An 8,083-nucleotide genomic window follows, 5' to 3' on the forward strand; every position below is an offset into this window, starting at 1 on the left:
CCCCGGTAATTAGATCACGTGATTATTTTTAGGTAACCGGATAAACTCGACAGAGGACCCGAAGTCACGTGGTTGAGTTATTGGCGTTCACAGTCAATTAGCGACCCGCCGTGTCATGGAATTATCCGTGTGAGATGGCCTGCGATTTTGGGGAGTCTGCTGGAAACCCGAGATAGTTTCCCCCCCCTGGTGGTCTTCTCACCCAGACCCCCGGCCCGCAACAATATTTTATAGATTAAAGATTATTTTGTCATAATGTTGATATTATTATCATGCAGTATTGTATAACATTATTACAGTATTGTATAACATTATCATCAGACACTGAAAATGTTTCATTCCAAAAATTATGGCTTGCCCTGCAATCTGTGCATTATTATGATCTGGCAGCTTAAAGAATTCTCAACGCAAATGCGATGGGTCGTTGAGTACCGTTCTCCATGATGTGAGATAGTACAGCCCCAATTCCATAGAAGGAAACCTCCACCAATAGGACGATGGATTTATCCCTATTGTAGGGAATCAAAACATCTACATGTGTGGCCAGATGTAGCACGTGGTGATGAGTCGCTGGGTTGATTGGATAACTGGGTGTGCGAGTGAGTGAAAAGTGTCAAAGACTGTATGACGGGATGCCACAGGAACGAAAGGGCATGACTGTCCCTTCGATATATCACACAATAATGTAGTGTTTGTCCCTGGGAGTGCTGCCTCACAAAACGTCAGCGAACCGGCTGCAGACTGTAGATGGTGGAGCTCCATGTCCTCACGTTGTGCTTCTGAAAGTGCATTAAAATTGATGGTCATTGTGCTCTGAGAAAACAATGCCAATACCTCGATGCGTGAGAGAGCATCAGCCGCCGAGTTAGCGATTCCTTGGATGTTCCGGATGTTGGTGGTGAATTGCATGATATAACTGAGTTGGTGAAATGTACAAGGAGAGCGAAAGTTAAAGCTTTGTAGTCAGTCAGGACAGAAAATTGTCTGGCCTTGAAGAATTGGCGGAGTGCTTGATGGCGAGGTATACAGAGAGTAATTCCCGATCGAAGGCGCTGTACTTGCGCTCTGTTGGTTTCAGCATTTTCGAGAAGAAGGCCAGTGGATGCTTCACCGCCAACACATAGCTGTGTTGAGGCATCCAATTGATGGCGATGTTTGATGTCTATGAGAAGATTGAAATGACGCAAAAAAAAAACTTCACCCAGGATAGAGTGTGTCGCGTCAGCAAGAGTAAACACCCATGGAAATGAGTGACGTAAACCCAAATCAAGCTGGAGGAGACGTTCTCCAAAAGTAGCAATAGCATTGTTGTTCGCAGCATGTAATGAATGTTATTGTCGAAAAAGGTCCACTAGTATGATCCACGAGGAAGAGAAAGTGACTGATGTACAATATGGCTCAAGTGAAATTTGAAGGTTCGTTGTGGGCCTCATCAATTCCCGGCGGCCAGTACGAGCACGTTGCTCTACTCCAGGCGTCGGCAACCTAAACCAGGCCGCGGGCCACTGGGCCACGTTCGGGCCACCTCGCGGGCCGCACCCCTCTCCCAACCCGAAAAAATAACAAACACACCTAAAATCAATGATAATAAATGTAATTGTAAATTGAACCTGAAGACCTTCAGCCATCTGAAACAACAACGAAAAAATATTTAAGACCAAGTTAAGTGGACTCGAAGCAAAAATAATTTATTGTGACGTACAGAGACTGATATATGTGGAAGAATCATATGTCCACATATGTTAAATTTGCCGTCGGTTCAGAAAAATGTTTCGTTGGCCGCAACTAATGGAAATCCGGACAAGGCGCCGCGGGCCGCACGGGAGGAGCTCGCGGGCCGCATTTGGCCCGCGGGCCGCAGGTTGCCGACCTCGGCTCTACACTGATGAGCATTAGTGTGAAGGCGCGAGGTATGACGTTTCTCTCTGTTCCTACAAAGGGTACATGAAAACGGGCACAACTGGCGTTGCACAGCATGGAGCTCCAAGGTGAGCTTCTTAAGGTCTTGCATTTCAAATTGCAGCTGTGCGAAGTTCTGTCGTGAAGGTGTCCAATTGAGTATGGTCGGTGTAATGGTCTCGATGAGATGATCAGCCAGATCCAGAGTGGTGGGTAGTGCCATCTCTGCATTAGCCGCAAATATCATGTGGACGTGTGGTGGTAAACGTTGCAAGAACAACTCTTGAAGGAGCAACTGGTCGAAGGTGGAATTGCGGTCACAAAGAAGTTGCTGCATCGGATGCAGTAGTTGTGTGGGTCATTGATCTCCTAAATCCTTGGTTGTAAGAAGTTGTTGAAAGCAGCGGTGCTCAGTGGGGGTCGTGCGCTTTCTGAGCATGGCCTTCAAAGTCATGTATGAGTTTTTCTTTGGAAGTTGTATGAAAATATTTCTCCGCTCCATCGCATACTCTGGTGACAAGGAGCCAACAATTCATTTGAATCAAGTCAGCTCGGTAACAATTGTGCTTCCACTTGTGTAAACCACAAGCTGAGGGTCAATAGGCAAGAATGGTGGCAGCTTTATAAAAACCGCTGCCACCGATGAAGCTGGTTGAGCATCTGGGAAGAGCACAGCTGCTTCGTCATTCCTGGCAACTGGTTGTGCGCTTGCAACTCCTTGTCCATCCATTTGGATCACGTCGAGATCAAAAATTTAGTGCAAAAGAAAAGACCTCTGAGACGTTCAGATTCCGAGTCAATTCTCTTTATTCAAACCAGCTACCTTCCGACCCACTTGTCCTCCTTCCGGCTCACCCCGTACCAGAAATTCCCCGATAAACCAGAGCTGAAACATATTTACTTATTATAAAATCAAAGCAAAATGAAGCCGTGACAAGTTGCTTGATCTCAACCCAGTTCAATTTTCAGCTGTTCAAGATAGTTCCTACCCAATAAACTGGGACCTGTTTGAGGAAGTACCACTCACAATGATTGTTGCTGATGTTTCACTGTTACAACAGCCTCCCCAACCAAGGGAACTGGTATACACACACACACACACACACACACACACACACACACACACACACACACACACACACACACACACACACACACACACACATACACATACACATACACATACACATACACATACACATACACATACACACACGGTCATCTATCTAGAATTCCAGCAATCTGTGTGTGTGTGTATGTGTGTGTGTGTGTGTGTGTCTGCGACCGCCGTTTCTCTACAACCGCCGGTCCGATCGGATTGAAACTTGCCAGGAATATTGCTGGGGACCCGCAGATGTGCCTTTTCGAGATTTGATATCGATCTGACGAGTGGTTCCTAAGTTACAGCCATTTATCTGTCGACCAATGACAAGACACGGTGCTATGACATCACGAATGACGTCACAATTAATGTTTCTTTATTTATTTATTTTATTTTTTTTGCACAATTGACGGTCCGATCTGATTGAAACTTGCCAGGAATATTGCTGGGGACCCGCGGATGTGCCTTTTCGAGGTTTGATATTAATGTGTGTGTGTCTTAATATTAATGTCTGTGTGTTTGATAGGATGTGTGTGTGTGTGTGTGTGTGTGTGTGTGTGTGTGTGTGTGTGTGTGTGTGTGTGTGTGTGTGTGTGTGTGTGTGTGTGTGTGTCTGTCTGCGACCGTCGTTTCTCGACGACCGCCGGTCCGATCTGATTGAAACTTGCCAGGAATATTTCCGGGGACCCGCGGATGTGCCTTTTCGAGGTTTGATATTAATGTTTGTGTGTATTAATATTAATGTCTGTGTGATTGATAGGATGTGTGTGTGTGTGTCTGTCTGCGACCGCCGTTTCTCGATGACCGCCGGTCCGATCTGATTGAAACTTGCCAGGAATATTGCCGGGGACCCGCGGATGTGCCTTTTCAAGGTTTGATATTAATTGGACAAGCGGTTCTCAAGTTACGGTCACTTATCTGTCAACCAATGACAAGATACGGTGCTATGTCGTCACGAATGACGTCACAATTAATGTTTATTGATTTATTTATTTTTGTTTTTGTGTGAAGACATTTGTGAATACATTTACAGAGAGGAGGGGGGAAGAGAGGGGGGTGAGAGAGGGGTGAGAGAAAGGGGGCGTCACAATTCAAGAGAGGGGGAGAGAGGAGGGGCGACAGTGGGGGTGAGAGAGGAGGGGGGAGCGAGGGGGGGCGAGAGAGAGGGGGCATCACAATTCTTCTTCGTTTGATATGATGTCACAATTGACGCTGGGGACCTAAGTGTGTTTCCCAGGTGTTTCCCAAGTTATGGCCATTTATGATACGGTTGGTCCAATATAATTGAAAAAATGACCCAATCCAGTCATCGTTTACGCACCTACGGGCCCGCACTAGTATAAAATAAAGAAAATAAAGAAATCCCAACTTGTTCCTTCATTTAGCCGAGTCCAGGCGATCATTTATGACGACGATCGAGCCACGTCGTCAGCGTGCGGGTAACCGTGTCCCAAAAATGGCGCCAAGCAATTCGTGACGCAATATTTAACATCAGGGCTCCCGGACCGCGGTGTCGCTTCTTTGTCAACCGTGCTTGCCGATCCCGCTCTCTGCAGAATGGCGGCACTCCCTTCAGTGATATACACGAGGCTTCGAGGTCCGTCTCTCACGATCAACCAAGAGTCAATGGCCAGCGTCTTGCTCCACCATGCAAGTCAATTTGCCTCAGCGTGAACTCGAGAATCGCGCCATCTTCTTCATGTGTCAAAGGAAAGCCAGACGTCATGCCCTGCTCTTTCGACCGCCGATCCTGCCTTTCCGTTCTCTTGCCGAGATGCGCTCTGGTTTCTCTGATCACCTTCCTCACACCAAACTCCACTCGTGCGTTCGCTCCTTGCAAACGAGCTGCTACGTCCTCTGACTAACGTGTGACCTCTGACTACCGAACCAAGAAAACCAACATCCTCTTCGCTTCTTCCACCGACTCACGTCACCGCCCATCAATCATCAGCCTCGGGGGCGTGACTTCGCCCGCCGTCACCCTTGGAGACGGGGCTTCTTCCTACTTGGTCATGCAGCTTGGTTGTCATAGCCGTTGCTGTTACAAAAACATAATTCTATCATCGCTGGTTTGCAAAACAAGAACATAGGGAAAAGTCAAAGGGGGGGGGGGTGATCATCTACTGAAGAAAATTATCCTTAAACCCTATCTAATTAACACCGCACCACCCACCATGTGGTGACAAGTAACACTCAAGCTCATAGTTTCCCTACTTACTTTACATCGAGATAACTCCGACACATCCACAGACCAAGCAACTCCACACGATCCTATCTCTCCCATGAAATTCCTCCATCTACCCTACGAACATAACAATATTGTTACGGAAATGGCCCTTAGTATGCTACTAAATATAGGATTAGCTCAGATCCCCCATTAAATGCATGTTTAGCCAGGCTGTTCGGTAAAATGGATGTTACATGTGTGTTGGGAGGTGTCACAGGCTGTTATTTGTTTGTGCAGTGGTGGTGGATGGAGAGCTTCCTCTTCTTCTTTCCTCTCTACGGACAATAGTCCCCGCCCAGCGCTGAGAGGGGGAGTGGCCAAAAAGAGGAAGTGAAACTAAGGGGAGTGGCTTCGAAGTGGCTTCGAAGCGAGCGAACGAAGGAGAGATAGTGGTGATTCTGCCGGGAGAGAAACTGGACCTAGGCACGCCGGGTCTGCCTTCTGTCGCCTGGAGAAGTGAGCCAGGGCCGAAGGAAAGGCAGGGAAAGGACTGCAGGAGGTCTGTCTGCCCTCAGCTGGATAAGAGACGACTGGTGGGAGTCGTGATCTGCTGTGTCTCTCTGCGATCTGCTTCGTAAAGGAGGCCTGGTGAACAGGCCAGGCCTGGACTTGTATGCTGGACCTTGTGAGAAACCAGCTGAAGCCCACCGTTGATCTGTCGGTCTTGTGCCGTCGACCTTACGCGGGGTGTGAGCGCGCAGAGGCCGCGTGCAGTGCGACAAAGGAGGGTGAGCGCCATCTTGCCACCCGGCGTGCTCGAGCTTGGGGGCTCGAATCCGTGGACATCCGCTTGTTACGAGCGACATTCGTGCTTTTGACACTTTCCTCTCATCCATGAAACATCACCAAGTACTCTGTCCTGTCTGCATGCTGTCTATGTCTTCTCTGCATGTTGTTTAAGGTATATATTGGTGGGGACCCCCTCGAAACCCGTAATCCATAGTTCCCCGGTTAAGAACGGGTTGTAGATGGTTAATAACATTGTCGTGAATACTTTGCTTGTGTTGTGTTCCCCGATGTTCCCCAATAAATCTGACTGATTCGTATGAAGTTGCCGCTATGGATTAATTAGTGTCGCGTCGAGGAACGATCCGTTCGATTGGTATATAAAACCAAAATGGTTACAGACTGGCAGAAAACGCTCGGCATCTGACAAAACCAGTCTGGAACCGGGGTCTATTTCCCCAACTGGCAAGGTTCAGGATTACGTTGGTATTGCGATTGAAGACGCGTGACCCGAGGCCTGTGCCGAGCCAGCAGGCATTATAACCCCGGAGACGGCGGTGGTGAGGGTGACGCCAAGAGTCGTGTGAGAATCCCACCACCTCGGATCCGCAACAATATATTAGTTTAGCCTGATCACTCAATGGTGAATTTTTTCTTTCTTTTTTTTTCTCAAAAAAATTGTGGACGAATCCAGATGAAATTTGGTGGGCAGGTTAGGTGTGTGACAAGGACGACCTGATGACATTTTGGTGAAGATCCGGATCCGGATCTGGATACGAGGATTATTTTTTTTTTAAGTAATTCTTTGTCATTGAGAGATCGGCTCAAAAAAAAAAAACATTATATAGCATGATATTTCAAAAATATGTCCGGCCCGATATGTTTTAGTGGATCAGGCATTACCTGGCAGCAGGTATGTGCTCGAGCGAGTGTGCCCTTCCAGTTTATAAATGGTTTTTAACCTGCTTCCTTGTCTCCTAGCAACCGCTGAAATGCGCTTAAACGGTTTACCTTTACTGTATGTTTTTAAAAAGTAATATTTTTACTATTCGTATTGTATCCATCTATAATTCCAGCAATCTCTGTGTGTCTCTGTCTGTGTGTCTGTCTGTCTGTCTGTCTGTCTGCGACCGCCGTTTCTCAATGACCGCCCGTCCGATCGGATTGAAACTTGCCAGGAATATTGCTGGGGACCCGCTGATGTGCCTTTTCAAGGTTTGATATTAATCGGACAAGCGGTTCCCAAGTTACGGCCATTTATCTGTCGACCAATGACAAGACACGATGCTATGACGTCACGAATGACGTCACAATTAATGTTTATTTATTTATTTTTTGCACGATCGACGGTCCGATCTGATTAAAACTTGCCAGGAATATTGCCGGGGCCCCACGGGTGTGCTTTTCAAGGTTTGATATTCATCGGATAAGCGGTTCCCAAGTTATGGCCATTTATCTGTCGACCAATGACAAGTCACGGGGCTATGACGCCACAATTAATGTTTATTTATTTATTTTTTATTATTTCTTTTGCACGATTGAAACTTGCCAGGAATATTGCTGGGGACCCACGGATGTGGTGGGGGGCGGGAGGGGGGAGAGAGAGAGAGAGAGAGAGAGAGAGAGAGAGAGAGAGAGAGAGAGAGAGAGAGAGAGAGAGAGAGAGAGAGAGAGAGAGAGAGAGAGAGAGAGAGAGAGTACTGGCACTCACCTACGGGCCAGTACGAGTTTCACTAATTCTATTTAGTGTCGTTTTATGATCTTTTAGAAAACTTGTTTTAAGCTGCTAACTACTGCGAGGCGGGAAAATGGCAGCAAATGCTCGGAAACGCAAAGCAAGTGTTGACAGACCTTTGGCATGTCCTTTGTCTCACGAGTGCGCAGGGTGAGGTGTTCCATCGAATTTCTTGTTCCTTCTAAAGTATTACATGATAGGCCGTTTTGAACAGTACACGTCCATTTTATTTCAGCTCAATTGGCACTCCCTTCCCGTTATCGATTTTTTTTCCCCCTGTATCACAATGTCGAAGGCAGAGGAATGTTTAAGGCTTTAAATACATTGCGGAAGTTGTGCGAAATCTCAGTTAACTTAAACATTCCGTGTGAGAAACGACGCTGGAAACGATGAT

Source organism: Eptatretus burgeri, chromosome 9 (assembly GCF_056783735.1).
Source record: "Eptatretus burgeri isolate ZD-2024b chromosome 9, Ebu_testis_v1, whole genome shotgun sequence".
Classification (NCBI taxonomy): domain Eukaryota; kingdom Metazoa; phylum Chordata; class Myxini; order Myxiniformes; family Myxinidae; genus Eptatretus; species Eptatretus burgeri.